The sequence below is a fragment of the Dipodomys ordii genome, unplaced genomic scaffold (assembly GCF_000151885.1).
Source record: "Dipodomys ordii isolate 6190 unplaced genomic scaffold, Dord_2.0 Scaffold52, whole genome shotgun sequence".
Taxonomy (NCBI): domain Eukaryota; kingdom Metazoa; phylum Chordata; class Mammalia; order Rodentia; family Heteromyidae; genus Dipodomys; species Dipodomys ordii.
The window spans coordinates 11,229,498-11,245,602 of record NW_012267268.1 but is presented as its reverse complement, the minus strand read 5'-3'; positions in this window follow the sequence as shown (position 1 = coordinate 11,245,602).

The window sequence follows — 16,105 nt, the reverse complement described above, 5'->3', positions numbered from 1 at the left end:
TAGTTTGCTGATGTTACTCTAGTTGTCAGAAATAAAAAGCAGTAAAAAAAACTACAAATAAGAATTGTTGTTGTGTTACTCAGTAAGATCACAAACAAGGATTAGTGTTGGCTAATACCTTTAACATAGCAGGAAAGCCTCTACACTTTAGTTACTGTCACCAGATGTGGGGTTGACTTACATCTCAGTTCATTTCCAGTTCTGTTTGAATTAATAATCAGGTTCTTTCAGAAAGATATCAATGTTTCCGGACATTAACCTTGCTCTGGGGGCCACAGCTCCCAACAGAAGATGGAACTTAATGATTTGTGACAAATTAGAGAAAATTTAAAAAAATTGCTACATTATTGGAACCCAGTGCTTCTGAAGGTTTTATATTTTGAGCTACTTGAAAGTTTCCAACAAATGCTTCCTGTGTCTTACAGATCAGCGTCCACCCTGATCCCATGCTGTTCACCACCAACATCTAAACTGTGGGTGAAGAATTTGGGGGCTATAAGGTCACAGATTATTTGTTCTGTAACACACCATTTCATAAAATTTTAAAAGTCCTTAACAGCTCAAGTTAAAAAATAAATGAATCTGGAGGCTCCTTCCCCTGTGTGATTCCTCCCAATGTAGAAGGGTTATTTCCTGGTTTATAGACACAGATCACTTTTTAATGATCTTTCTCATTCATACAATCTGCAAAAGAGATGTTGGGTCTATTCAGCAACAGTTAATGAAGGAGAGCTGCACAGCAGCATATAAAGTGAGGGAGGAGATGGTCCATTGACTCTGGCTCAGGCACCATTCAAATATTTTAAGACCTAATTTTCTACTTTAGCTTGAATCCTTTGAAGTTATCATTTTGTGATTCCTAGGACAAATAGAAGCCCAGCTGGCTGATTGGATGCTCCTTCCACTTTGTGAACATAAAAGTCCTCTGTGAAGAGACACTGCTAGGAGCTTACAGGATCAGACACAGCAGGTGAAACTTCCATGGGAGAACTGTCCTTAGCATAATACATGAAAAGAAAAGTTTCATCGCCAAATGACACATCCTGATGGAAGGCATGGAAAGAGAAATACAGGTCTCCAGGGGTGTAGTCTTGGGCTTCTCCCAGCAATGGACTCTTATTCTGGAAGAAAGCATGTTTGAGCTTTCTCAATGTTTCTCCCATTCACTTAGTCCTGTCCCAACCATCTTTAGGTATATTTAGGTATGTCTCTTTCCCCACTAGCTAATGTACATAGAAAGAATAAGGAAACCAAATCCTAAGAGCATCTGATTATCTTCCCTGGTAGACTGAGATCCATGAGCATAGATAGGATCCATATTTTGTGCCTCAAATCTTTTAGGAATCATCAGTGTTTTAGAAGATAGAACGGTTATTACTACCATTTATTAGCTTGATGGTGTCACAATCTTCTAAAATGGTTGAGCTCTTTTATTGTTTAGCTTTGATTTTTTTTTACTAAATTGCTAAAGTTCAAAATGTAAAGTTCGTGAATAGCATGATTTATTTAACCTCCGTTATATCCATACTCATATGATGAATTAGAGTCTACTTGTGTGTGTGTGGTGTGTGTGTGTGTGTGTGTGTGTGTGTGTGTGTGCGAGAGAGAGAGAGAGAGAGAGAGTGTGTCTTGGGGCTTGAACGAAAGGCCAGGAACTATTTTTTTTTATTGTGAGAATACAGAGGAGTTACAATTACATGGGCAAGATAACGAGTACATTTCTTATCAAGCATTGTTGCCTCCTGTTTGTTTCCTCTTCCCATCCCTTCCCATACTCCTCCCTCCCCCTACCTGATTCTCCCCCCCCCACCAAAGTTGTAAAGTTCGTTTTTCGACATAACGATTTGTACATCTCATTGTTGCAATGGGTCCACCTGTATCCCTAGTTAAACTATTTGTTTTTGCCCTTCCCCTCCACAAATTATACCAACATCAAATATAGTGAAGGCATGGGTTATATCATGGGGGAGGGACATACAAAGCAACATAGAAATCATCTTATAAATATGTTAGAAAATGTGGTATATATACACAATGGAATTCTATGCCTCCATCAGAAAGAATGACATTGCCCCATTTGTTAGGAAATGGAAAGACTTGGAAAAAAATTCTATTAAGTGAAGTAAGCCAGGTCCAAAGAAACATAGGTCTCATGGTTTCCCTTATTTGCAATAACTAGTATATGACTGAGTCAAGCAGAAAAGGTCAGATAAGTTGATGTTAGGGGAATGAACCCCAAGATAAGTATTCAAATGTTTTTTTTCCTTTCATGCAATTGTTTCTAACATATTTATAAAGAACTATCTTTGAGCTTCTTTGGTAAAGGTTATACTCTACCACTTGAGACATGGCTCCATGTACACACTTCCAGCTGTTTTGTTTTTTGGGGGGAGGGGGTTGTTGTTGTTGTTTTCATTAATTGGACATAAGAATTTTACAGACTTTCTTACCCAGGCTGGCTTTGAACCTTGATCCTCAGATCACAGTCTGAATAGCTAGTACTATAGGTGTGAGTCATTGGAGTCCAGGTTTACTATTTTTAACTTTACCTATGTAGGTCGAGCACTGTAGCAGACACATGTAATCCTAGCTGCTTAGGAGGCAAAGATGTGGAAGATCATGGTTTAATGGCAGCCCTGGGAAAAAAAAGTGAGCAAGGCTTCCATCTCAACAAAAAAGCCAGGTGTGGAAAATGTAAGAATTCTATTTATCATTCTTTATTTTTAAATATTTCCACCTATTGATAGTCTCACATTACATTTCTTACTTTATCTTATTTTATGCTTTTCATATTTAAAGGTTCTTTCGTATGTGTGGTTTACTGATAGTATTTTATTTTATTGATGTAATATTAATTTAATGATGATATATTAAACATCTACTGAGGATGTAGCAGTGAACCACACACAAAAGTGCCTGCCCTTTAGATCAGGTGGAAAAAGTAAGACCATTAAGAACTAAAGACTGTTAAGTACCGCCAACATCAAAAGGAAATAAATAATGACAGAAGAAAGGAAGGAAGGAATGGATGAAGGTAGAGAAGGAAGAAAGGAAGGAATGAGAAAGGGAGGGAGGGGGAGAGGAACAGAATGAGGGAGGAAGGAAAACTAGAGAAAGAGAATTCAAGCAAGTAGAGAAGTAGGATCAGGATCTGGGTGGCCTTTTCTCATGGTACCTGCAGCAGAGAATCACTTAGGCTGAGCTGCTCAAGAAGATGTGTGAGTCAATAAAGGAAGGAAACGCAGTTATGTCTGGAAGGAGATATCTGCCAAGTATGAAGCTCTCAATTTGAATTGGGGTGGTAGGGAGGGCCCCCGAGAGGCCAAATGGCAGGACTTTCATAACAACAACAAAAATAATAAAATATTATCTTATACAGTTCACTTTAGACCAAGCACATTGATTAGTGGTTTTCTTGTGATTTCAGTTAGATTGCTGGCATGTGTACAGTTTGGCCAGAGTACAGTGTTGCTGCAATAAAGGCATATATTGATTTTTAACACTATTCCCATTGATAATTTTATATAATATTTATTAATCTAAGAAATTAATGCCTTGACAAACTATATTTAAGGAATTTTGCAATAGGAGAATTTTCCACAATATAGTTGTGTTGTTTCACCTAGAGATCAGGTATCTGCTCACTAGGATCCAATTGCAATATCTTTCACTTATTTCAAATCTGTATTCTAGCAAATATATTAAAATTTCATCTATTTCTGTTCAGAGTGTGAAAAGAACAATATGCACTCCCAATTCATCATCTAAAACAAGAGACTGGATACAATTCTTTAAAATTGGTTTGCAGTCACTGTCAGTCATGTAGCGCCAAAGCCAAAACTGTTACCTATCTGAAGATATACAAACAACCAGGCATTCTGTGGAGTCTCATTGTCTTTATGGTGCTGTATGTTTTCTATTGTTTCTATTCTGAGACAAAAAGCATCTATTTGCAATAACCATTTTTATTTTTTTATTGGTATTAAAAAATCAGTTGTATTTTCAGTCCTTTCATTTCAATACTGATCAATTTCTCTAAGGTTAAGTGCAGTTTATGGAGAAAAAGAATAGGCTCACTAAGCACATAGTGTTCTCATTTACATACAAGTTCCATTTCCTAACTGTAAAGGTGGTATTATTAATTCTGATTGTTATAAATAAGCAATTAAAAATCAGTGCTAGGCTAGGCATGATGGTCATCTCAGTATTCAAAAAGCTGAGACAGGGGATTGTAAATTTGGGATCATCTGTATTATGATACTATCACAGAAATATAAAAAAGACAGAATAAGAACAGACAATAGAAATAAATGAGTTATTTATCGCTCATTGAAATGCAGACAAAAGTTGACTGGATCAGATTTCACATGTATTTTCCAACATTGAGATCTTTAAGCTGACAAGCACCTATATTTAAACCTACAAAAGATAATAATACAATCCTTATTACTTAAAGAAAATAATATGCTTAATATCCAGGTTTGCATTTTTGATAATAATAATACTAAAAAATCTCAAATTTTTATTTCTTTTTCTTCTTCCATTGTTCCTTCTTTCCTAGTATACCAATTTTTTTGTTTTTACTTAATGAATTAATTAATTAGCAGTTCTTGGGGGGCTTAATTAAGGGTCCAGTACCCTTGCTAGGCACATGCTATTCTACTTGATTCACATCCTAGTCCTTTTCCTGATTTAATTTTGCTTCTGGTAGAGTCTTGTGTTTTCTCCTGAGCTGGTTTGGGATGGAGATCCCCTACTTAAAACCCTCATGTAGTTAGGAACACTAGACTTGTTTGCTACGATAGTGTCTCACTAAACTTTTGCCTAGGCTGGTCATGAACTGTGGCTTTCCAGATTCCTATCCCCTAATTAGCTGGGACTATTGGCAACAACTACTATGTCAAATTTTATCTTTCATTTTCAAGTCTTACAATTTAAAATTAACAAATGAAGGTCTGATGTATGAAATGGTTTGCCAACACCCCATAGTGGCAAAATGGCAAGTGTCAGAGCCAAAATTCAACTCAGCCTTCCTATATTGTTCTATTTTCCATCAAAAAGCCTCCTACACACACACACACACACACACACACACACACACACACACACACACACCATACCACACACCCCTACCACTCACTCCCTTTCACCAAGAAGTTGTGTGCAGCATTCCCCCTGGAGTGAAATACCTGTCATTGAACATAGCTAAGGTTAGAAAAGAACATAGCCAAGATTTTCTTAAGATCTATACTGAATTGGTTTACCTGACTGATCAATGTGTAAAGAGAGCAGGATATTGTGGGAAGTGGAAATGAGCAAGAATGCAAGAGAATAATGTTATGCAAAGTGAGCACAGAAGGCAGTGACAAGAGCCTCTTGATTTATGATCAGAGGAAAAGATTGTTCTGATTTTCCTCAGGATGAACCTTTGGTCTCTCCCCATTGCACAAGGGAGCAGCGTGGCTCAGAAATGAATGCATCTTCACATTTTAATGTCATCGCTGTGGAAGTCACTGTGAGGTGGTGGTGTGACCTTCTCTGCACAGGATGATTTCGTGATATATGGTCTGTGGATAAAAATGCAGAAGACCAGGGGAGCTGATAAAATATAGCTAAGTGTTTGAGAGAGTAAATATTAGGTTCAGTGCCTGACTACCTCATATTTTAAATATTTCAATGCTCCCTGGATTACTGGACGAATGCAAAGTGCTCACTATTTAGCAACAACAGCCACAAAAACACCTTAATAGTATCCTTCAAAATGTGTACTGTCCTCCTTGGAGTTATGGGCTTTCTATGATAGTAATCAAAGAGTGCTACCTTTGTGGACTGGAATCAGAGCCATGTTGAGAAATGAGCACCTTTAAGGATATTTCTTTTCAGTAATTGCGTGATTTTTCTGTTTCTTACTCTGGATTAAAATGGGTGACAGTAGGGATGGAGAGGACACAGTAATTTTTCCAATAACAGAATGACAAGTAGCATTAAGGAGACAGATAGAAGTGACAGAACAATACAAAGTATGTGATCTGCAGGAATAGGATGCAGTTGGTGGAAACCATTAAGAGAGACCAGAGAGGACAGAGCATGAGTCATATGCAAACACAAGCCAAGATTCAGAGGCCCTGGCTGGAACTGGGAGCAAGGATCAGTAGGTGGAAGTGGGAGGCTGTGTTGGTGGGAACTAATGCAGAGCTGCTTGTGTGGGAAACAGGCTCCTTCTATTCATCCTTCTGTCTGTGCCAGAGTCGTGAGAGACAGAGACATTCACACCTGAGAAGTTTTCCGTTCTTTGTGTGATTGGTCAGTCATGTTCTATGTTGAATGGCCAAAATGTTGAGCCGCTTCACAGAAATGGAAGTGGGTGAGAATTTTAATTCTAAGCCTAGGGTCAGGAGACTTTAACAATTTCCCCAGTATGCTGTAAAAGTGGAACTGTCCTAGCAGGGAAACATATAAAACCTGGAGTCTAAAAGCTTAGACACTTTCTTAGTTAGTTCTGCTATTGGAAATCCTCTCTCTGTCTCTTTGTCTCTCTGTCTCTGTCTCTCTCTGTCATTATCTCTCTCCTCCCTCTCTCTCTTCCCATCCTTCTCTCTTGTCTCTTTTTGTTTAAGTTACTAGGATTCAAAAACTCTGAATTTGCTACAGAGACATACTACTACTTCAGCCATGCCATTACCCCTTTTTGCTTTAGTCTTTTTTTTAGCATGCAGTTTCAGTTTTTTGTCTAGACCTGGTTCAGAACTTCCTACACATCTTACACCTTACCTGTGGTTACATAAGTACACTGCAACACCTGTCTTGTTGGTTGAAATTCAAGGCTCTCCATAACATTTTGCTCAAACTAACATTGAACTGTAGTTTTTCTCATCTTCCTCTCCTAAGGAACTCAGCTTACAGTCATGAGCCTCTGTGCTTATCCCTCTTGTAATACTTTTTAAAGGAATATAACCTCATTGAGATATAGTATATATGGTATATCATTAGCTATGCTGCATTTACACATATATTACAATGTAATCCTTCCAAATATCCATGAGATATTATTTTGCAATTATTCTTACTTTAGATATAATCAAACAGAGGCCATATAAGTTTCAGCCAGCTTTTCTAAATTACATGGCTTGTAGAGTCAGGCTTAGAAAGGGGACTACACTCTTTGAAGGTCTATGAAAGGGCATGGAAGTGGTGTTGGGATTAGCCATGATTCTGTCCTGCAACTATTGTTCTTGGGAACATAGTTGCTGTGGAATATGGTTGTACTCATAACCTTGAAATTATTAGGCAAGTCACTCTACCACTTGAGCTATACCCCTAGCTTATTTGTATATAACCCTGAAACGTAGCTCAAATAATGTCATGGTATTTTAACTAATGATATTTTAATTAATAGAAGGAATAAAATATTTAAAAGTTAATGCTCCCTAGAACATAATGCCAAAGCGGGCTGGGTAAATCCTACCTATCTAACACAAACAGCCTAGATTCTACTCATGTACCTTTTGTTTGTACAAATTCTTTATATTGCAAATTGTGACTCTAAAATAGTCTGTAAATTATGCAAGTAATTTATCTTATACTAACATATCATTTTCTCTTTTTTCTCTTTTGTATTACCATGTATTAATGGTACAAAATGATTTCATGGTGACGTTTTCATACATTCAAGTCATGTACTTTGAATTCATCCAGTACATAACTATCTTATCTACCTGATCCCATCCCTCAAATATGACACTTGTGAATTAACTACTCCCAACACCCAGTCTTTGTGCATTCCTTGAGGAGCTTTTGAGACACTCACTGGGTGGTCAGTGTTTTGGAAATGATCACACAATAAGAGGGTTCCTGTAAATGGCAGAAGTCTTTCTTTTGAAAATACAGAGCATGACTATGTTTGACTAGGAAACAAACCTTCTGTGAGATTTCTTGTATGTTCTTTAAAGTATCATTCAAGTTTGAGACAACTAATTTGTGTGTGTGTGTACGTGTGTGTGTGTGTGTGTGTGTGTGTGTGTGTGTGTGTGTGTGTGTGTATGTACTGGGACTTGCATTGAATGTTGTCCCTTAGACTGGTGCTCTGCTACTTACTATGGCACCACTTCTGGCTTTTTGAGGATTCATTGGAGATAAAAGTTTCATGGATTTCCCTGTTCAGGCTAGCTTTGAATCATGATCCTCAGGTCTCAGATTCCTTGGTAGCTAGAATTATAGTTGTGAGTCCCAGTTAAGAAGACCACTATTTGGAATAAGTCCAAATAACTCACTTATATTGTGAGAAACTAATCATACAATACATTCATTTTACACAAGGAACCAGAGCTTGTGTTCTGGCACTTGTCGCATTGGTCCAACTTGAATGGCCCTTTGAGGAACATAAAAGATATTGCTGAATCTTGGAATCTATTACCTCAAAATGCCAGATCTAACATGGGATGTAGCTGTATGAAAAATTGCCATTATTCCTTAGCAATTTTGGAACCAAAGAAATCTCAGTTCTCCTGAGTCCTTGTTCCTATATTCATGCAAACATCCACAATTCACCTTAAAGCTCATCATCATGGTTCACCATGTAATATCATCGTTCTTTTCCATGGAGCACTCCACGAAGCTGACCATCTGCATTTCTGTCTTGCAGAGCGTCTTACACAATGGAGTGCTAACTGAGGCTCAGCTCCTGACTCCACTTTCTCTTGGTACTTTACCTCCTGTAAGTTATTTCTGGAAAGTCCAGTTTCCCCAGCATATCCAAGCAAGGGGGGCTGCTTTCCATTTCAAAAGCCCCAGTTCTCAGACTTTGGTGTGTGACAGAGCAATCTGCAGAGATAAGTAGTACCTCAGCAGAAAGACTCATGGAAGCACAGGTTCTGAAGCTGATAGACTTAAATTGCTGTGAAAACCACTGGATGAAAAGCGATATAGATAAAGCATGTTATATTGCCTAGCATGAAAATAAATCTTCACTTATTGCCATCTCCTATATTAGATTATATTCTAATTTTAAATGTCTAGAGTTTCATGATTCAGGGTCTTCAAATGATATACTGAAGATTGAACAGGAAAGGAATTCACATGTGTCACTCCACTGAAAACATGGGTGCAGGGATTATTTAAAATAATCATTAAATATGCATTTTAAAGGATCATAATTCCAAAAGAATACATATTTGATAGCATAGATTAATGGGGTGGGGTATTAATGTAACTCTCATGAAAGTGATCCATATTCCTGTCAGTAACTTGGCTCAATAAAATAAGAGCTGAAAATAATGGAAAAAAATTGACCACTTTAAGTGTTACTAAAACATGCATGGGTTGATTTGCAAGACAGATGTTAATTCTTTGTAATTGACAATTTTCAAGGATAAGATTTGTATCAGCCACTTATCAATCATCCCAGCAGCAGAATGTGTTATAGGCTAATAAAGCCCATTTGTGCTTAATTCCATGCGCACATTTCTATGGTAATAACATTCATGGAACTATTTTTTTGTTGTTGTTGGTTGTGGGGCTTGAACTGAGGTCCTGGCCATTGTCCCTGAGCCTTTTGGCTCAAGGCTAGTGTTCTACCACTTTGAGCCGCAGCTCTACTTCTGATTTTTAGGTGGTTAATTGGAGATGAGTCTTCCAGCCTTTCCTGCCAGGGCTGATTCTGACTTGCTATCCTCAGATCTCAGCCTCCCGAGGAGTTAGCACAGGCATGAGCTACCTGGGATTGGTATGAAACAACATTTAAAGAGAGGATGATGCAAGCTGTTTTCCCCTGGTTTTGCCACACCCTCAATAGCCTAGACATTTAAGAAGTTAACCTCATTCCTAATATCTTTGTCTACACAAAGTAATCAAGCTATTGCCTTGGGTGTCTGTACTTTCGGTAAGGGAGACATTGAGCAGATGGTTATAGTAATTGAACTTAAGATCCTGAAACATTTCAAGAGCTAAGCCTGCTAAGGCACAAGCTGGTAGATACAACTCGGCGGTCAAAGCTCACAGCCTAAGTTGATGTACATGTATAAACACTCTGATGTGAAAACATACTACTAAGTGTGCATACAGCAATGTGGAAAATGGAATTAGAACACAGAATGGAGTATTTATGATGTGGTAGGCATCTTGTACTTTATCTTAATCCAAAACCTTTATAAGATAGAAGACATTATTTGTACTTAGATTCTCATCTTGAAGGATGGAAAGGAATTCAATGGAAGACTGTAGGAAAAAGCTTCCTGTAACCATTTGCTACCTTTTCTCATTCATTTGCACAATATATAATGAAACCACTTTTATTACAGGACATTTGAATACACTGCTTTAGCTTGGTACCTGGTAATGATCCTCCTTCTACTTTGAAATTTGCCATCTTTCCCATTTTGTGGGGCTAATTTCTGATAACAAACTTCCTGATTTTCTCCTCACACCCATTTCGCCTGGATCCTCTAGTCAGATATTCTTAAAGTATGTGAAATGATTTTTGAATGAAAGGCTCTATGAATATCCAGATAATTCATATTTTCTAGATAAGATGGAGCCATGTTTAGAATCTCAAAGACATTTTAGGAAACACAAGAACTAATTAGAATGATTATTTCCAAGTTCTCTATATGGCATAAACTACAATATGCTGTTACTATGCCATGTAGATTTGTCTATATTCTCCATTAAGTTCAAATACCAAACAGACATAAAAATGGAATGCTGATTCTGTTGATGCTGTTACTCTGTTTGTTCAAACAGCATCATTCATATGGTCAGACTTCTCATTTGACAAGGCTCTACTGACATATTCAGAGAATTAAGATCCTTTTTTTTTTTTTTTTTAGTCAGTTGTGGGACTTGAACTCTGGGCTTGAGCTCTGGCCCTGCACTCTTCAGCTCAAGGCGAGAGCTCTACCACTTCAACCACAGTACCATTTCTGGTTTTCGAGTGGTTTATTGGTGATAAGAGTCTCACAGACTTTCCTGCCCGGCTTTGAACCATGATCCTCAGATCTCACCCTCCTGAGTAGCTAGAATTACAGGCATGAGCCACTGGCGCCTGGCTAAGATCCTTTCTTATTTCCTGGTTGTTTGGAGTGGGCTTCTTGAGTATTTGGTATGTGATCTACATCATTCTCACCTCTATAGTGGAAGTCCAAGTTTTATATCCTCTTTGTGCTGTTATAGGTACTCCCTGGATTTCCTTCTTCTCTAATCTCACTCTGGTCCTTTCACCACACCACAACCAAAACCATTTTAATAATTTGCCAAGTGATCATGCTTTCTACCTAAAAGCCTTTCAATGGTGTAAATTAGTACAATCTGAAATGAGCAGGAGCAGGCAGACTTGAAAGGATAAATGCAGAGATACGCAGTGTTGGCTTCCATAGGTTCACGTTAGGTGATTTGCTCATACAGTTGTGTTTGGCGGATGCTGGGTGGGCTAGAACTATCTTTTTAAAAAGCTTACTTGGAATTCTGTGGAAGGAGGATCTGGATTTTTGTAATATGTTTTCTTAGTTTTGTTACTTATTTGTAGCCATATAGATAGCAAATAGGAAAAGACTTAATGTTAAAAGAAAAAGATAAGCACATGTATTATATGAGAAGTTATTAAATCCATATTCCCTGGGCCTTATGTTTTAATTTAACACTCCCCCAGGCTCTGTCATAAAATTTGCATTTGTGTTTATGCCAGTTGCATCATTGTTAATATTCTCCTAAGGAAGCCCCTCCCCCCACAACACTTTCTTCTAGGAGTTTTTTACTGAGTGTTTGTAAGTGGCACATCTGAACCCACACTGCTAAGCTTGGGAAACAAAGTCATCATTAATTGTGTGCTACATTACAACACCAAACAGGAAGGGATTGCTGAGCAAGACCTTAGTTGAAGACAGGTAAACTGACAGCTTCAACAACATTCTTTGAGGGAATGCACATAGGAACAGAACTGAGAAAACATTCAAGTGTTTCAAGCATTTCTCTATAGGTCAAAGCAAAGCAGTGAAACTCCTACATTACCCTTTACCATCCCATGTTTAGCCTCCTTGACTTTATAATCAACACAGTGAAAGATGGTTCCTTCAGTGGCTGGAGACAACAATGAAATTCTTATTTTGAGGGAGAATAAAGGAAAAGAGCCCTTTGATAATACACATGCTCTCTCTCTCTCTCTATTTCTCTCTCTCTTTCTGTGTGTGTGTGTGTGTGTGTGTGTGTGTGTGTATGCTGGACCCAGGACTTGAACTTGGGGACTGAGCACTGTCTAAGCTTTTTTCTTAAGGCTAGCCTTCTACCACTTGAGGCACAGCTCCAGTTCCTGATTGCTTTTCTCTTTTGAGTAGTTAATTAAAGATAAGAGTCTCCTCGATTTCCCTGCTTAGGCTGGCTTCCAACCAAGATCCTCAGATTTCAGCCTCCAGAATAGCTAGGATTACAGGCATGAGACACTGGTACCTGGCTCACACGGCCTCTTCTGGATGACACTTTTCCCTATACGTTGAAGCACCTTTGTTCCTCTCTCTCACTAAGTTCTTTCCTGATGCTGTGACTCTTCTTATCTTCCTGATTCCAGCTTGGCATTGCTTGCCTTTCCTCACCCTCCCCTCCCCTTCCTCTACACTCCCCTTCATCTTCATTCCCACTCTCACTACTTGACCCATACATAGTGAACCAATGTTGACTAATTACACTTTCTAAAGTTAATAAGGTTCCTATTTCTTACATTTAAGCAGCAAATTATTAAGATTCATTGTCCCTAATGCCAATGTCTATTGCTTTGTGCTGTGCTTTTTAAACATTTGAACTTAAAAATGCTGGACAATCTGAACTCTAGATTTGCATTTTGTATAATATTTATAAAGCAAGACTACATTAAGTGCTGTGTTCAAAACTGTATTTGTTTGTGGTTCATGCTTTAAAATCAGATAAAATTATACAAAATAATTTAACAGTTTTATCAGATCCAATCATATAGACATACACGTATGTGCAGGTATATATTTATACACACATATATACACACATTTATATTCAGGTAACTGTTAAAAGTAAGTGTACTAAAAACTAAAAAACAACAAAAAAGAAATCAAATGTTTAGAAAAGTGGTTAATTTGAATTGTAAAGAAATAATAATGTAACAAGTCCCCAGAATAAGCTTTTCTATGTTGATAGCATCAGATAAATCAGGTTAAATAATACCAGTTTCATATTTCAGAATGTAGACATTAAGAGTTTTGATAATATCAACTCCTGATGAATTTTTTGGGGAATTGCTCCTTCTCTGCATTGATGTGGGGGAATATGTTGGTAATGGATAATTGAATGGAAACTCAGAATGGCTATCAAAATACAAAATGCTGAACTGGAAGGCTGAGCAATTCTTCTCTGACAAACCTTATTTAGAAAGGAGCTTCTACACAAGCACAGTGACTTCTGAAGTGAGGTTCTGTTCTGATAAACAACGAAAACAGTAAGACATTCCCATTATAAGGTGTCATTGGGAAAGATGTATCGATACTTGGGAATATTATGTAGTAATTCTGCTTGTTATTAACAGTTATACATCTCCTAATTAAAAAGGTGTGTGTGTGTGTGTGTGTGTGTGTGTGTGTGTGTGTGTGTGTGTGTGTCCCTCACAAAGGCCAATATGTTGTAGAAGGTAGGGAGGAATCAAAACTAAGGTGTTAGCAATATTGTATTAGGGAAGTAAAGCGGAGAAGGATAAGAGAGGTGAAATTTGGGGTGTAGTAAAAGGAAAATTATCTCTAATTTTGTAATGGTTTAATTTTTACTTAAGGAGATATGTTTTACCTGTCTTCTGATTGAATTAGTCAAATTGCTTAATCTATCCTTACTACATATACATACTGAATACCTCTATTGTTCTTCGTAAATGGTAACTCCTTTGTAAAACTACTTAAAATATATATATATATATATTTATATATATAATATTAGAAAAATAACAATTAGGAAAATGTTCCTGTTACTGTGTTATGTTATTAGATTAAAAAACCAACCAAAGTATGGTATTAGCAGTGGATAATTTAAATGGTATAATTCCTTAGAAAAACTAACTCACAGCCAAACCAAATAAATACCAGAAAGCTGGCACTTGAAAGGTGTATAGAGGGATGAAAGAGACATGGTAGACAATTAAAAGTGAAATGGGGAAATATGTCATAAATATTAAGTGCATAGGAATTTAGAAGGACTGGGTTGGGAGGGATGATGGAGAATGATAAACTGGGTGACATTGATTAAGATACATTGGTAAGGGCAAACAAAGGAGGAGGCAACAATGCATGATAAGAAATGTACTTATTGTGGTGGTGGGGAGGATCGGGTAGGGGTGCGGGGGGGCATGGGAAGGGATGGGAGGGAAAACAAAGGAGGAGCAACAATGCTTGATAAGAAATGTACTCAGGGCTGGGATGTAGCTCAGTGGCAAAGCGCTTACCTAGCAAGCGCTACGTCCTGGGTTCGATTCCCAGTACCAAAAAAGAAAAGACAAAAAAAAAAAAAAAGAAATGTACTCATTATCTTGCCCATGTAAATAGTAACCCCTCTGTATGGTATTTTCACAATTAAAAAAAAAAAGATCATGCTATCTGCAAAAAAGAAAAGTACTTATTACCTTGTTCATGTAATTATAACCCCTCTGTATGGTATTTCCACAATAAAAAAGATACATTGTTCTTATGAACTAATATTTGAATATTATTCTCTTTGTAATACTACTAAAAATAATAGAAATATAATTTATAAGGAGAAGTTGATCAATAAAAATGCTGCCATTGATGATAACAATGAATATTGAATGAGATATGTAAGAAGCTTTTGGTTCAAGGGGAGTCAGTTAGGGAGCATCTGGGACATGTGAGTCACTGTTAATATTCATTGTTTTCTGTAAGTCTATAGCTTTATTTACAGACAAACACACACATACTTCAATTTAGAAGTGGTATTTGGAGAGTAATATTTAGATAATGCTACTAAAATGTATATTATATATTTAAAAGAAGCATACATGTGTAGAATTTTCAATATTTACCTATAAACTAATTCCAAGAATCATATAACATGAAACCTAAAAATCTCATTCATTGATTTTTGCAAATTGAAAAAATAACATCAAGAAATTTGAACAAACCATTGCTTTATCTTATACCAAATAACAAAACAGCAGGCCATTAAATTGAATCCAGTTAAAATTGGCTCCAGGGATTTACAACCTGCAAATTTTCAACTTTTCATCTCTTTTGGTTTAAGTTTGGATTTGTCACACTCTGACATTTTTATATGTTACCAAAATGTCACCAGACTAGAGCAAAAGAAGCTATTATATCAAGTGCACTTGAAATTTTTCCAGCTCCACCCTCTGTGTTAGCTGTGCTGTATGCATGGCTGTTGTGCAGGGAAACAATATTTCCTACATAAACATCAGGAGAAAATGTTAAATTGCAGAAGTCAAGGGCTTATGAGGCATAGGTCTTGTCGTAAAGTGATTCTTTGCACTCTATTTCTCATCATCAGATATTAAAAATCACACATACACACAAACACACACATACAAGCACACAAAAGACAGAAAGGAAATGTATGATAGAAAAGCAAGGAGATCATATAGTCCTCTGTGACATCATCACTAGCATCAATGTTCTCCATGATGTTATCCAGAAAGAAATGCAAATCAAAACAACATTGAGATACCACCTCACCCCAGTTAGAATGGCTAAAATCAAGAACTCTAATTAAACAACAAATGCTGGAGGGGATGTGGACAGAAGGGAACCTTACTGCATTGTTGGTGGGAGTGTAAACTTGTTCAATCACTTTGGAAAGTAGTATGGAGTTTCCTCAAAAGACTCCACATAGAGCTCTCCTATGACCCAGTAATCCCACTTTTGGGCATTTACCCAAAATGTTTACAAACAAGACCATACTAAAGCTACCAGCACAACTATGTTTATTGCAGCATTACTGACCATAGCTAAGATATGGAGCCAACCCAGATGCCGCTCAGTATATGAATGGATCAAGAAAATGTGGTATATATACACAATGGAATTCTATGCCTCCATCAGAAAGAATGACATTGCCCCATTTGTTAGGAAATGGAAAG